At 33.3% G+C, this 13,008-nt stretch overlaps 1 protein-coding gene across 2 annotated transcripts in view; it reads right to left on the bottom strand.

The window, feature by feature from the left end:
* Positions 1–13,008, bottom strand: part of LOC118188933 (CUGBP Elav-like family member 4) — a 495,200-nt gene that overhangs the window by 250,609 nt on the left and 231,583 nt on the right. The window lies entirely within an intron of this gene.

A 13,008-nucleotide genomic window follows, 5' to 3' on the forward strand; every position in this document is an offset into this window, starting at 1 on the left:
TCATTTTACAAAGAAGCAGAGTTAGAAAAACTGAACGAAAACTAAATTTTATTAATACACAAGCAAAGAAATTGAAAAACATAAAAGAAATTTTTAAATGTTCAAAAACGAGAACATCTGTTCTTTTTATTGTCTCTAGAATATGTTTACTTTATATACAGGTGTTATCTCCTGCGATCTCTCAATATCAACTGAGAAATCGAAGTTAGAAAAAGTTGTTTAATTCTTATTGTTATTTGTTTTATGAAAGAATTCGTTTTATTAGTATGGTTATTGTGTTTCTCTTGTTTGTGTAAATTTTTGAACTTATACTACTAATTGGCATATGACAGTACGAAACAAATCTTATTAGAATCATGGAAACTGTGACCCCTAGTAATTTCCTTGGCAGAATTCAACCTTTAATGTCATTACTTAAATCTTTAATCTTAAATTATCTTCATAGAAAGCACTAATATATTTATAGATGCTATAATGCACAAGAAACTTTCACAGTAGTGTGAGGAATATTTACTGAGGATCACTAGAACATGTTATCAAGAAATTAAAGAATCTAAAATTTAAAATTACCTTAATTTAATGAACATCTTAACAACAGTGTTTTCTTTGTGATGCTATTTTGTATTAGAGTAACTATTGCTACGTTATTTTTAACTTTTAAGAATTAATACTGATCAGCAAAATTACGATTTGGCTACATGATTCTGATGTGTATGAAAAGAGATACAACGTTTCTCGCATTTTATTATTTCATCATTTCATTTATTTTCATTATTTCATCATTTAGGTTCACCTTTTCATATGATTCTGACACACATTATGGTGAGATGCGACAAGATCCATATTCATAATCGCAATGTTGAGAGGGAATTGACCAGTGATGTAGACGAGCTCTCTTATAAAAAGATATACTGCGGTGCACAGATATATATTGTTACGCATTTTGACCTAGATAGATAATTTTAGTGCAATCTTTTGTGAAACTGTTGTATTTTGGAGCGTGATGTAACAGAAAAAATCTTTAGAGACGAACTATGCCAAAAACGTAAGAATACAGGGGTAAGTCGAGTTAACATTGAGTAAAAGGGTATCTCGGTAATTTAGCGGAAAATCGCAAAAGTCACCAAACCTGGTGATATTTTGGTTCTGTACTTGTATCACCGTAATAAGTATAGTAATTTAATGAATGCAATTGATCACTATATTACTTGCAACCGTAATTCGACCCTCCTATTGCTTTTCGGTAATTTCGAGAGGCAGAAAGTGCTGGAAATATCTCGGCGGCCGGGTGAAAACTATATAAGACCGGAGACAATATGCTACTAGTTGTTGTTATTATTGCGAGTTGTTAGTTCAGCGTGAGATTGGATTAGCTTTCTCTTTAGATGCGCTTTGCATTGCATTGGGATTAACGTTCTTATTTGTTAGAAGTGTAACTACTGATTGTGCTGTGTTATTCTGTGAACACTTATACGAAAATTTCTTTGTAAAATTCCAGAGCTTTGAAATATTTCTTTTGATAAAAACAAATTTTATTAATCTATTATCGGACCTGTGGGCATTCATTCTTTTACGAACCGGTGTGCACGCAACAATATTCATGGCTCGATCAGAAAAATGTTTTCTTCACGCATAATAATATCTTGCAATCTTTCATGAAAATTTTTGCGTAATATTATATTATACGCTGCAAGGGTAGTTTGAAATAGCTGTTTGATTTCTCGATTTTGAGACACTGATTGCCTAAATGGAGCTTTTGATTTAACAACATCATATGATTATTTTTCGTACGACTTGAAATTCATCCAAATGATGCTTTTCTGTATTGAAATCCTTCCGAAAAATTTTCATCCAAATTACAATAAATATTGTGTTATGTGGGACGCAATCAGCTTTCTAATGTAAAAGATATGAATAAGCCTAAGTAAACCGAAATATGCCCTCTGCCTGTTTTCAGCAATATTCACGTACGTTTCTGACTAATTCATTCAATATAATATCGTAAAATCTTCCAGATCATTGCCTTTAATCCTTCACATCTAAGGGAAAAACACTATGGATAATGATTTCACACTGAAAGTATTTTGTTCAATTTATCATAATAACTAATTCAGAGAAAATGCAATATTCCTGTACTGAAGAATTAGAGAAAATATTGTATTTTTACTAAATCGCTTTTTTCAAATAACCATATTCAGATATTTATATAAGAATATTTAATTTCTATTCGTATAACCTGAATATGATTTAGAAAATATACATATGCTAGAATAAACGAACGAAAGGTTTGGTCTGATTCTTTCGAATTGAAGTTTACAAATAAGCATTATTTCCGTTTCATATTCTTAATAATATTTACAAATTTTAATAATTATACAACATTTATAATATTCAGAGAAATAATGTCCTCAATACTTAACTTTTATTTTTAGCTTTGTTTGCGCTATTTACACAAGAGTCTATCTACCGTAAACAAGACAGCAATCAAATCTCACTAGTTTACCACAGCCAGTCAAACTGGATACCGGAAATTAAGAGGTAATGCAGTGAACGATTAATTAATATTATTCGGTACCTTAAGTTTATTGTTGTTAATTGCTAAATGCAAAAAATGCTGAGTAAGCAAAGCAATTGGAAAATAGACTGTAATAAAATATAAACAGAGAAACAGTCAAATCAATGCAGTCTGTTGCAACAGCAAAACTTTCATTAGGAAACTAACAGCTGATGAGTGTAGTGCCAAAAGCTTAACAAATTTAGTCTTAAATCGTCATGAATTAATATTTAGCATATGAAACCTGAAACATAATTTTCAGAAAATAATGCACAAGACGTCTGGTGATACAAAAAAATAGCTAAAATTCATTGAGGTTTCAAGATGGAATAAAATTGCAGTACCTTATAAATTCAAAAATGTCGTTTCTAAATAAAATGCAACAAAATAAGTTTGCTTTCCTTTTTTGCATTTAGTGGGTAATATAATACAGACGTAACAGTCAGCTCGATTATTCAGACTGTTCAAATTAGTTATTCGGTCGTAATCACAATAATCTGTTATTAAGTGTGGCCTCCTTAGCTTTTACATATTCATTAAACAAAACGCAAATGAGCAAATGAAGGAAAAAAAACAGCAAAATGCACTTGTCAATAAATAGAGTATTTGCTTTTGTAAGGACAAAATGAGCATCTGAAACTTTACTTTCTTTTACCGTACATCAAAGATAATGAGCAAGAGCTGTTAAGCTAATATTCTTAAACATGACTGAAAATAAGAGACAAAGAGGATTTAACAAAGAGGTTTATAAGCCTAATATTCTCCATACCCACTTTTATTACTTCAATTTCAACACCCTAGAAATTAAAGTTGTAAATTAAATTTATTTACCATATCAATAAATGTTTCAGTTTATCAATAAATTTGTTCATTATGCAGCATAAATTTGATTCTTTAAGCTTGATCGATTTGACTATGTTGATGCATATTTATTTAAAAAATTAAGTTACGGGCTAAATTTAAGAGTTTCAGAGCTTGATTGGACTTTGTAAATAGTGCACACCATTGTTTAGTTTCTTTAGTTAGTTGATATTAAAGCTGGGTTTTACTTTTTAGATTAAGTTAAATATGCAAAATATCTATACACTGAAAAGAAAAAATAACTATTAAAGAATGTTAATTTGGAGCACTATTGCTAGAAGACTTGTATTAAAAATCATTGACATATAACAGGATAGCTTATTTCTTTAAATAATATATTTCGGTTTTAATAGTTAAGAAAGCATTTCTATCTACAAAACGTATTTTCATTTCAAATTCCAGAACTTAAAATACTTTCAAAGGCCACTTGTTAGAAAAATATTTTTAAATTGTTTTTCACAGGAAAATACTTCGGCGTTATGAAAGAAACGCCTCTCAAATGGAATCAAATTTCAGAACTTTTCTGCGTATAATGTTGTTTATGCTGAAATTTGTAATAAAAAATCACCTGTGTTTTATACTTTTATTTGTAGAGCAATTCATTTACTGCGCACTATTACCCCTTTGACAAATGAACTCACTCTTTGGCTTATCGTATACAGTCACAGATTAGACTCTCAAAAAATCTCTTTCAAGTTCGGTCGGTCAACACAGAACAGTTGCATTCACCATTTTATTCTGTAATCTAAGTTTTGTCTTTTTCCAAATGTTTTAAACAATATGGCTTTCCCGCATCCTTTGAATCTAAGAATAAAAAGAAATACTGTCTGGTACATTAGACTACATGTTCCAGCTGTATTCATAAGTATTTTGAAATGTCTATGAATGAAGGGAGGAATTTTACACCATACTCCTAAGAAATTGAAGTATAAATCAAAAACATGTGGAAAACATCACTGTTTTCCTTCATTGTTGGTATAAAAACGATATTTCCCCTTTTTTGCACAACTATCGATCACATAAAATTTTGTTTCGAATATAGATGTCTTAGAAGCTTTGGAAATTTCTTCCCTCTAATAATGCAGTATCTCTAGAAGATTCCTCTATAAGGCGTGATAAAAACACTATCGGATTCCATTTTAACTCTTTTTAGTCATGGAGTTTACTTCTGCAAGGTGTAATAAAACGGTTTCTGTAAACTGACAGCTTTGTATGTAAGATATGCTTTAAGATGGGTCATTCTTTTAGAATTGCATTCGATATAAATTCTTATTTTTTATATAGTTCCCTTGTGATCCTTTAATAGCAGTTTTACACTATGTTTTTTTTTTTTTTTTTTTATCGGTCTATTAATAAACCGCATACTTTCGCTCTTATAGACTAGCTCGCTGCTAACGTTAATAAAAATGATCAGCTAGCATTTTTTTATTTAAAAAAAACATATTTAAATATATTTTAAGAAATTATATCTGTTAATATATATAATGCCAGCTTATACGTTCTTTTCTGGTCACGGGATACTGCAACAAATTCGTCGAGTCATTAGGCCTTTTTTTTATTGCTAGGGACGTGAAAAATCAGAAGGCCCTCACCGAACTCGAATCTCTCGAATACGTGTCGAGTATACGCGTGAAACTATGTGGGGAAATCCAAATGGATTTCGAATCCTGTCGATTCTGTGTAATGTTGTACTTTTGGCGGGAGATAAAAGCAATTCACGTTCTAGTCATGGCCGAAAATACTACTACGAAGATGGTTGGAAATTGCGTCATAGTAAAATGTTCCCATGAAATTTTGGAAGAAGTATGGCCAGCTTGATAGTTAAACATTATTTATTTTTGAATGACTAATTTCTTACCACATATCTTCATAAATGGTAGAAGACTATGAGTGCTAAACGTGCCCCATGATTTTAGACATGCAATTACATTTTAAATAATGGCGAATAGCTAGCAGAGGCAGGCGAAGAGGCAAAAGAAAGAGACTTTATGACTTACTTTTTTCTAGTCACTAACTACTAAAGAGTTTTCGCTAGTAGATCGCATTAAAGTGCACTAGGCAAATATATTTCCAAATAAATGGTACTAGAGAAGTACCAACATCCCTGGGCGAAGAAATTTCAGCTACGTAAGCACGCATATCTTAATACTTACGAAAGTAGGCGTTCATCATAAAAAATTGTGCAGTGATAAGCAATAGCATTAAATTGAAGCATGCAGGCAGATGCAGTGAGTTATGTGGCAAATTCAGGTGGTGAGTGCAATATAGCTAGTAAGAGTGCAGGATAAGCAGTAGTGAGACATCATGAAAATGGCGCGAAGACAATTCGAAGCTGTAAATGGCATAAAAGTTCAATGTCCTTCAAACGTATGCAGTTCCAGAGAAGGCATATCCTATTGAAAGCTAGATAGGAACTTAAATATCGTAGAAATGGCAAATAATAAGGAATTAATGGCATTCTTTCTTGAAGCAAAATGAGCTGCGCTTTCATCACGTCCTGCTAAGCCGAGGTCGAGCCTCTGACTGACGCAGGAAAGGAAAGGACATGACCCTTGGGTTCCAATCCGTGGTGGGGTGGAAGGTAGTAACGCGATTCGTTCTTCGTAATCTCGTGAGAGGTAAAAAGTTCATAAGTTCGTAGAATCATATGATAAAGTAGAAATTCATACAAAATAATTAAAAAATTAAATAGTAACATACAATTTTTGAATAAATAAGGTTCTTGGTTAACATAAGTAAAAGATGCAACACAAATAATGGGATAGAGTACAATTTCTGTATCGGAGAAAATTAAGCAAAGTTCATGACCTGTGGTCGGTGCGAAAAACATTAAGAGTTCAAGTAAATTTTAAAATTAAAATATTTACATTATTTACAAGTTACCACCATTACGAATTGTGATGAATTGTCCTTGGGAGTTTGACAGTGTATTCAAAGGTTGGATCATATTCCAACAGTTGTTTAATTGCGTTATACTGACTATCCTTCAACTTCTCGAAAAGTTGTGAGCTGTCATGAGTATAAAGCTATGCACATATGGAATATACAGGTCGTTATGAATTATAGAGTTTCTCACCTACCAAGGTACATTCACAATGCTACGTATAATTTTGTTTTGAAGTATGTCCAGTTTTATGCTTTCAGTTTCATTGGCGATTGCCCAGGCCGGCACTGCATATAGCATGATCTGTCGAATTAGCAATATGTAAAGCATTTTCTTTATTTTTAGGCTGAGCTTTGATTTTTTTTTTGCCAATAATAGGATAAATTGCCATGTAGGCAGCATTTGCTTGGTTTAAGATGTAAGAAATATGATCTTTAAAGTTGAGAGACTTATCTATGTAAACGCCTAAATATTTATAGGAATTAGCTACTGGGATTAGAGTTGTATCAGTGTTGACTCTTAATCTTGTTTTGTATCTTCGATAGAGCACAATACAACATTAGAGGCTTAATTTTCCAAATTTTGCACCAATGATTGATCATATTGAGATGCATTTGTAAATTACTTATAGCGAGCTGGGGATTTCTGGATTTAGTCAGTACTACAGTGTCGTCAGCGTATTTGAGTATTTTCATGTTGAATGGGTGCGGGAAATCATTGATATAAACATTATAGAGCCGGGGGGAGAAGAACAAACCCTTGTGGGACCCCGCTATGAATTGTTTTTCTGACATATAACGCGTCACCGCAGCGAACTTGAAAAGTCCTGTTTTTCAGATAGGAACTAATGAGTTTTACGAAACTGCTTGGAAGCATAAAATTATTCAATTTATGCAGGAGGTCTGCATGCCACACTCTATCAAAGGCCTTTTCGAAGTCGAGGTAGTATAAGAGAGAGACTATGCAGTTAGTAACTATTTATTGAGATAGATAGGTGCAGATAGGTGCATGTGTACTGCTAAGTGCAGATAGGTGCATGTGTACTGCTAAGTGCAGATAGGTGCATGTGTACTAGATAGGCGCATGTGTACTGCTAAGTTGTGCGACTGGTTTTAGGATTTAGTCCCCTTTTGCAAGCGGCGCTATGTAAATTGAAAAGGTCTCGAATTTGGGAGAAATGTTGAACTTAGGGGGAGAACATAAAATTTAGAATAGTCAATTTTGAGGTTGCCAATTATTTCTTAACGTAGCAATCGTATTTTATTATATCTTACATATATAAATAAGACACTGTCTTACTTTCTTTTTTGGTCCAAAATACACGCTAGGGCTTATTTTCGGGGAAGGGCAAAAATAAAAGTATATTTATATATTTTTATTTAATATTTATTTTACACGGAATACAGAAATTTAAATGTATTCAATTACAGTTATGTCATCTTCTTCTGGAACATCGTGATAAATAAAATTCTGAATTATATTCTGATTTTCTTCCAAATCCATTTCCTGTTGAATCATTGGTCTGAATCTCTCATGTCTTGCGATATAACTATCGTTAAATGAATACTTCTTGTTTAAGTAGCCTGTTCGTAGTGCATTGGAAACATCACTATAAGTTATTTTGTCCCATGAATTTTTTACCCAATTCACAACTTCTTGTAAGCCTGGTTTTACACATTACCTCGATGATTTCTCACCATTCTGTTTTCAATATATTCATTGATTTCCATTCGCAAATGATCTTTGAATGGCTTGTTTATTGCAATGTCAAGTGTCTGGAGGTAACCAGTTATTCCTGCCGGAATCATCATTATTTGATCAATCTTCCTCTCAGCAAGAAAATATGTGTCTCGGTGGTTACGGTTCAGCAAAAATTTCACCCCGACGAGAGTCTGCCGACGCTAACGGATGACGATGCCTTTCCTGCGAACGTATCTCTTTCGGGGGCAAACGGTGAACTGGTTAAGATAAATTCCAAGAATTAATTTGAAACGAACTGTAGAGGTAAACAATTAATTTCTTGGAATATTTTGTTTCAAACATTTCTCTGAAATACGGGTATTAGGAAAGCTAAACATATCATTACTTAATAAATAAACAACATTTTTTAACGAATTCTTTTTGTCGCATTATATTAACTAGGTATTATTTTCGGGGGATGTCTTATTTTACAAAAAAGTTCTGAAAATCACGATAGGGTTTATTTTCGGAGGATGTCTTATTTTCAGAAAAAGACGGTAGATGTACTTTTGGTACTACCCACTGCAATAGAAAAGGGAAGTGCACAACTAGATGTTATAACAGTCCCATATATAAAAATTTTAAGTTCTGCGGTTAATGTTTATGAGTTGTGATCAGAGAGAAGATTGATTTATGAGTTATGTGTAGATTCATACGAATAGACGTCACGAAAAAATACATTTTGAATCCATTTTAATCCATTTTACAGTCCATTTTGAAAAATAAATACCTTTATTATTCCCATGTTTATAGACGACAGACAAAAAATCGTACGAATGGATTAGCGAATATTCAAAATGTATATTTCTGTTGACCTGATATTTTTCGATGTATATAAATTTATATTAGTTCTTTTACTTCGTACAAGGAAGCAAAAAAAAAAAAAGGAATTCACATCCTCGCCTTGATTGATAGTTAAAACTCCTCATCGAACCTTCATTCGGATTTAACATTTGTTATGAAATTTCCGTCATACCTTCATCGGGATTTGTCACTGGTTGAAAACTAACCACTGCACCTTCAGGCTTATTTGCATTACAGTTTCAGTTACATATTTATAAGTAAAATGCTTCTTGATTAAATGTTTCAAAAGATTTACAGTCAACAAACTAATGTATTTCATTCGGATTTGTCATTTTATTTATATTTCCAAAGTCAAGGGAAATAATTTGCATTATTTCCTCAGTTCTTCGTATTTCAATAATTAATGAATATGTGATACCTTCAGCTCTGAAGCTTATGCAATGCTTAGATTTTATTTAAAATTCCAGCATTTCTTCTCTAAGTTTATTTGATACAAACGTGCGCCGCTTTTGCAACAAATACATATATAAATAAATAAATACGGAAGTATTTCAAAAAGCACTAACATCTTCTTAAAATCAACCCTCCTCTTAACTTCATAGAGGACAGTTACGTTGAAAAACATGAAAAGGTTTAGAAATAGAAATCTCTTAAGTGCGTTACAAATCGACCTGGAATAAAACTAGAAACTCGAGGATATGTCCGTTTAATAAGCAATGCAGCTTATAGCCGATACCTCGGTGTAACATCTTATATTTTAATAAATAAGAGAAACAGAATCTACTTCAGTTCTTTCGAGAGCAACGTTGAAAATGAAAAAAATAAGGACTTCTTATCGCCTTTTACAGGAAGGTAAAAATTTAGCATAAAGAATTTGCCCCATTCAGACTTTAATCTCACTTCAGACTCCAGTTTTATCCAATCACACTTTTAACTTCAAACTTGTTCTTTTCGTTTTTTCAAGATTACGTTTTCTGTTTATGTAAGTATTCTGTTCTGTTGGAAGAAGAGAAAACAGCAATGGTGTCTTTTCCAGTCTATTGTTAGTAAGTCCTAAAGTCCTATGACAGCATATTCTGGTTCCTTTAAACGATCATATGTCACTTTTAAGAATAAAAACAACTCAACAAAAATATCAAACTGTTAAATATAAATAAATGTTAAATATAAATAAATGGTAAATATAAATAAATGGTAAATATAAATAAATGGTAAATATAAATAAATGTAAAATATAAATAAATGTAAACTTCTCACAAAAATGTAAATGTTTTTACTTAAAATGTACTAATGCAAATTTAGACTTCCCTTGGATAAAGCTTGCAGTTACATTTCTTCAAATAGGTAAGATTCTAAACTAAATGCAAAACACATATGATTAGCTCTAGCTATAATTTAAAGGTGCAAAACTTTCTCAAAATATCGATTTTGAAAGAGTTTATTAGTTAATGAGCCAAATATTTCTTTCCAACATCCGCAAGAAAGTTATAGATGCCGAGGTTTCTAATTTTAATATCGGTGCAATATTTTGAATTTCCTTTTTTTTATGATATGCTATCTTAAATATTTTGTCGAAGGCGTCAGTTATTTCTTCTTCTATAAATACAATTTTATTATTCTCATAATATATGATTAGATAATGTGCTGTTGTTGTGTTGTAGCTTATCTCACTTGCCTGACAGTGACATCAGAATAAGTCCACGAAATTCATCATGGCAAGGAGAAAAGGATTGCACCTGTCACCGCATATTTAGAGTACCTCCATGTCGCATAGATATTATACATTTACAAACATCCATGCCTTCTTCAGGATTCGAACCCGGACCTTCGGAAACGAATAGGCACCCTTACCCACTATACCGTCTGGGTGGCTATTAAACGATGTAAAATATGATACATGTACCTTTTGTGTGCCTGTCTGATCGAGCTTTTTCATTTGTTGTGACTTTCTCCTTTGCTTTGGTATGTTTTAATTTTAGGATAAATTTTAGTTTTTCTTAAAAATCCTGACTTAAAGAATTTTGTGCTTGTAACGGAGAAAGTTTCATAGAAACCAACATATTGACCACAGACGCCTATCCGAAAATATCCAAAGGAAAATTATGAAAACCTTAAAAAAATATCTGATGTGTACACCACATGTCTTCCTTGTACGGAATATTAAATTATACGCATTTTTCTTGCATTTCATTTAAACTTATTGGATTGAATTAAATTTACTTCATAGATAGCACATAAACCACAATAGAATAAATGCATTCTTTAAAATTCACTATATTTGTTAACCATAGCGACACTTCGGCACTAGGTTCACTTAACAGCGTTATACTTCGTTCATATTATAATCTAATCTAATCTAATGATGCTGGCTTGGGCAGCCTTTAGTCGGTCTCCGACTTTTACTGCCTATCTTGGATATTGCGCATAGGACTTAACAAACAAAAATACGAAGGATATACCTCCACACCTAAAAAGGTGAAGCTGGTACTTGTACTCTTGATACAATACTTGGAAAGATGTAAAATTTAGAAAGCATCTGGGCTGCGCGGAAAAGCGATTTGGTCGGAGTTAGCCCACGAGCGGTCGAGTGATGGTGGATCAAGGATCAAGGAAGTGCAAGTTACGGAGTACATAGGCAATTACGCCTTTACCTCCACATCTTCAAAGGAAATTACATCATCAAAAAGAGGGGATTGTCAAATAGGGTAAAAATTTTGAAAAGCCGAATGACTTGGAATAAGTGCCTTCACACTGAGTCAAAAAAAAAAGGCAAAAAACTCAGAAGGTCTTAATTTTGCGCCGAAAAAGGGCCAGAATAATTTAGATAGGGGCAGCCATAACATTTAGACTAGAAAAATAAAAGGTGAAGTTTCCTTGAACCTTGATAATCATGTTTTGCATACATCAGAGGTGAAGAACACGCAGGGGAGATTTCCGATGCGCATTCTTCAGGGGTGGGACCTGTTTACAGGTCGAAAAAGTAGTTCTGCCAGTGATCAGCTGGGAGGGAGAAGTTTCGTTTTTGACCGCTATTCTATGCGGTATTTAAAGGCCAAAAAAGGACGCTGTTAAGCGCCTGAGAAAGTTCATTTTTAAAGGAAGAAAGAAACTATAATTAAAAATCTTTTTCAGTTTAAGTCAATTGATAGTTAAAATATTTTAAATCAGTCCTATTTGACTGTGATGTTTCTTATTAAAGAAACGTTAAAGGGGGTTCCTCGAGTTAATGCCGTGTGCATTAAAGAACTTTAGAGGCGGGAGGGGGGGGGTTAAGGAACGAGAGGTAGTTATTCACGTGGCTGTCAGTGTGCTCGTATCTAGGCCGCTTAAATGGAAGAGCTGAATATTCCTGGTTAAGAACCGCTCTGGGTCTTTTCCGGGAAGAAGCAACAGCAGGATCGTATACGGGTAGCATATGAAGCACAGGATTTGCAACACGTTGAATATTTTTGAAAAATTTTTCCGAAAGTCGTTGTATATGGCGATTAATGGGCAAAATTTTGAGGTCATTATGAATCTCTTCGTTCCGTACGAACCACGGAGCTTTTAAAATTTGCCGAAGCATTTTAGATTGAAAAATTTGGACATGTTTTCTGTTAGTCAGTGCAGATGGGCCCCAGACGAGACACGCATATGTAAGAACAGGCCTAATCATTGATTTGTAGAGCAAGATTTTGTTATCCGTTGACAGGTCGCTATTACTAGCTAAAAGAGGGCGTAGGGCGGTTTTGACAGCTGTCGCACCCGCTATGATTTTACGGATGTGAGGCTGCCAAGTTAATTTTGAGTCTAGTAAAACACCTAGATATTTGTAAGAAGAGATCCAGGCAATGGGTTCACCGAAGAGCATTAAATTAGGTAAACTTGGGATATTTCTTCGGATGAACATAGTGGCAGCACATTTTGCGACATTAATTTTGATTTTGTACAGACCGAGCCAGAGTTCTAAGGTCGAAAGGTAACTCTGCAATTGGAAGATTACCTGGAGGGTGTTGGAGTGTTGTGAAATGATGGCTGTATCGTCTGCGTATAACGCAAGATCGATATTTGGGGCCTTAGGAATCGAGTGATGGTGAAAAGATGCGATTCGTTGGGACCAATCACATAGGTGGTCACCTTCCCAAGTACTGTCACTGTTAGACGCTACTTGAAAACTGAGTTAAAG

The sequence above is a fragment of the Stegodyphus dumicola genome, chromosome 1, assembly GCF_044657685.1.
Source record: "Stegodyphus dumicola isolate Sdum_Otavi_A_Nest chromosome 1, ASM4465768v1".
Lineage (NCBI taxonomy): Eukaryota > Metazoa > Arthropoda > Arachnida > Araneae > Eresidae > Stegodyphus > Stegodyphus dumicola.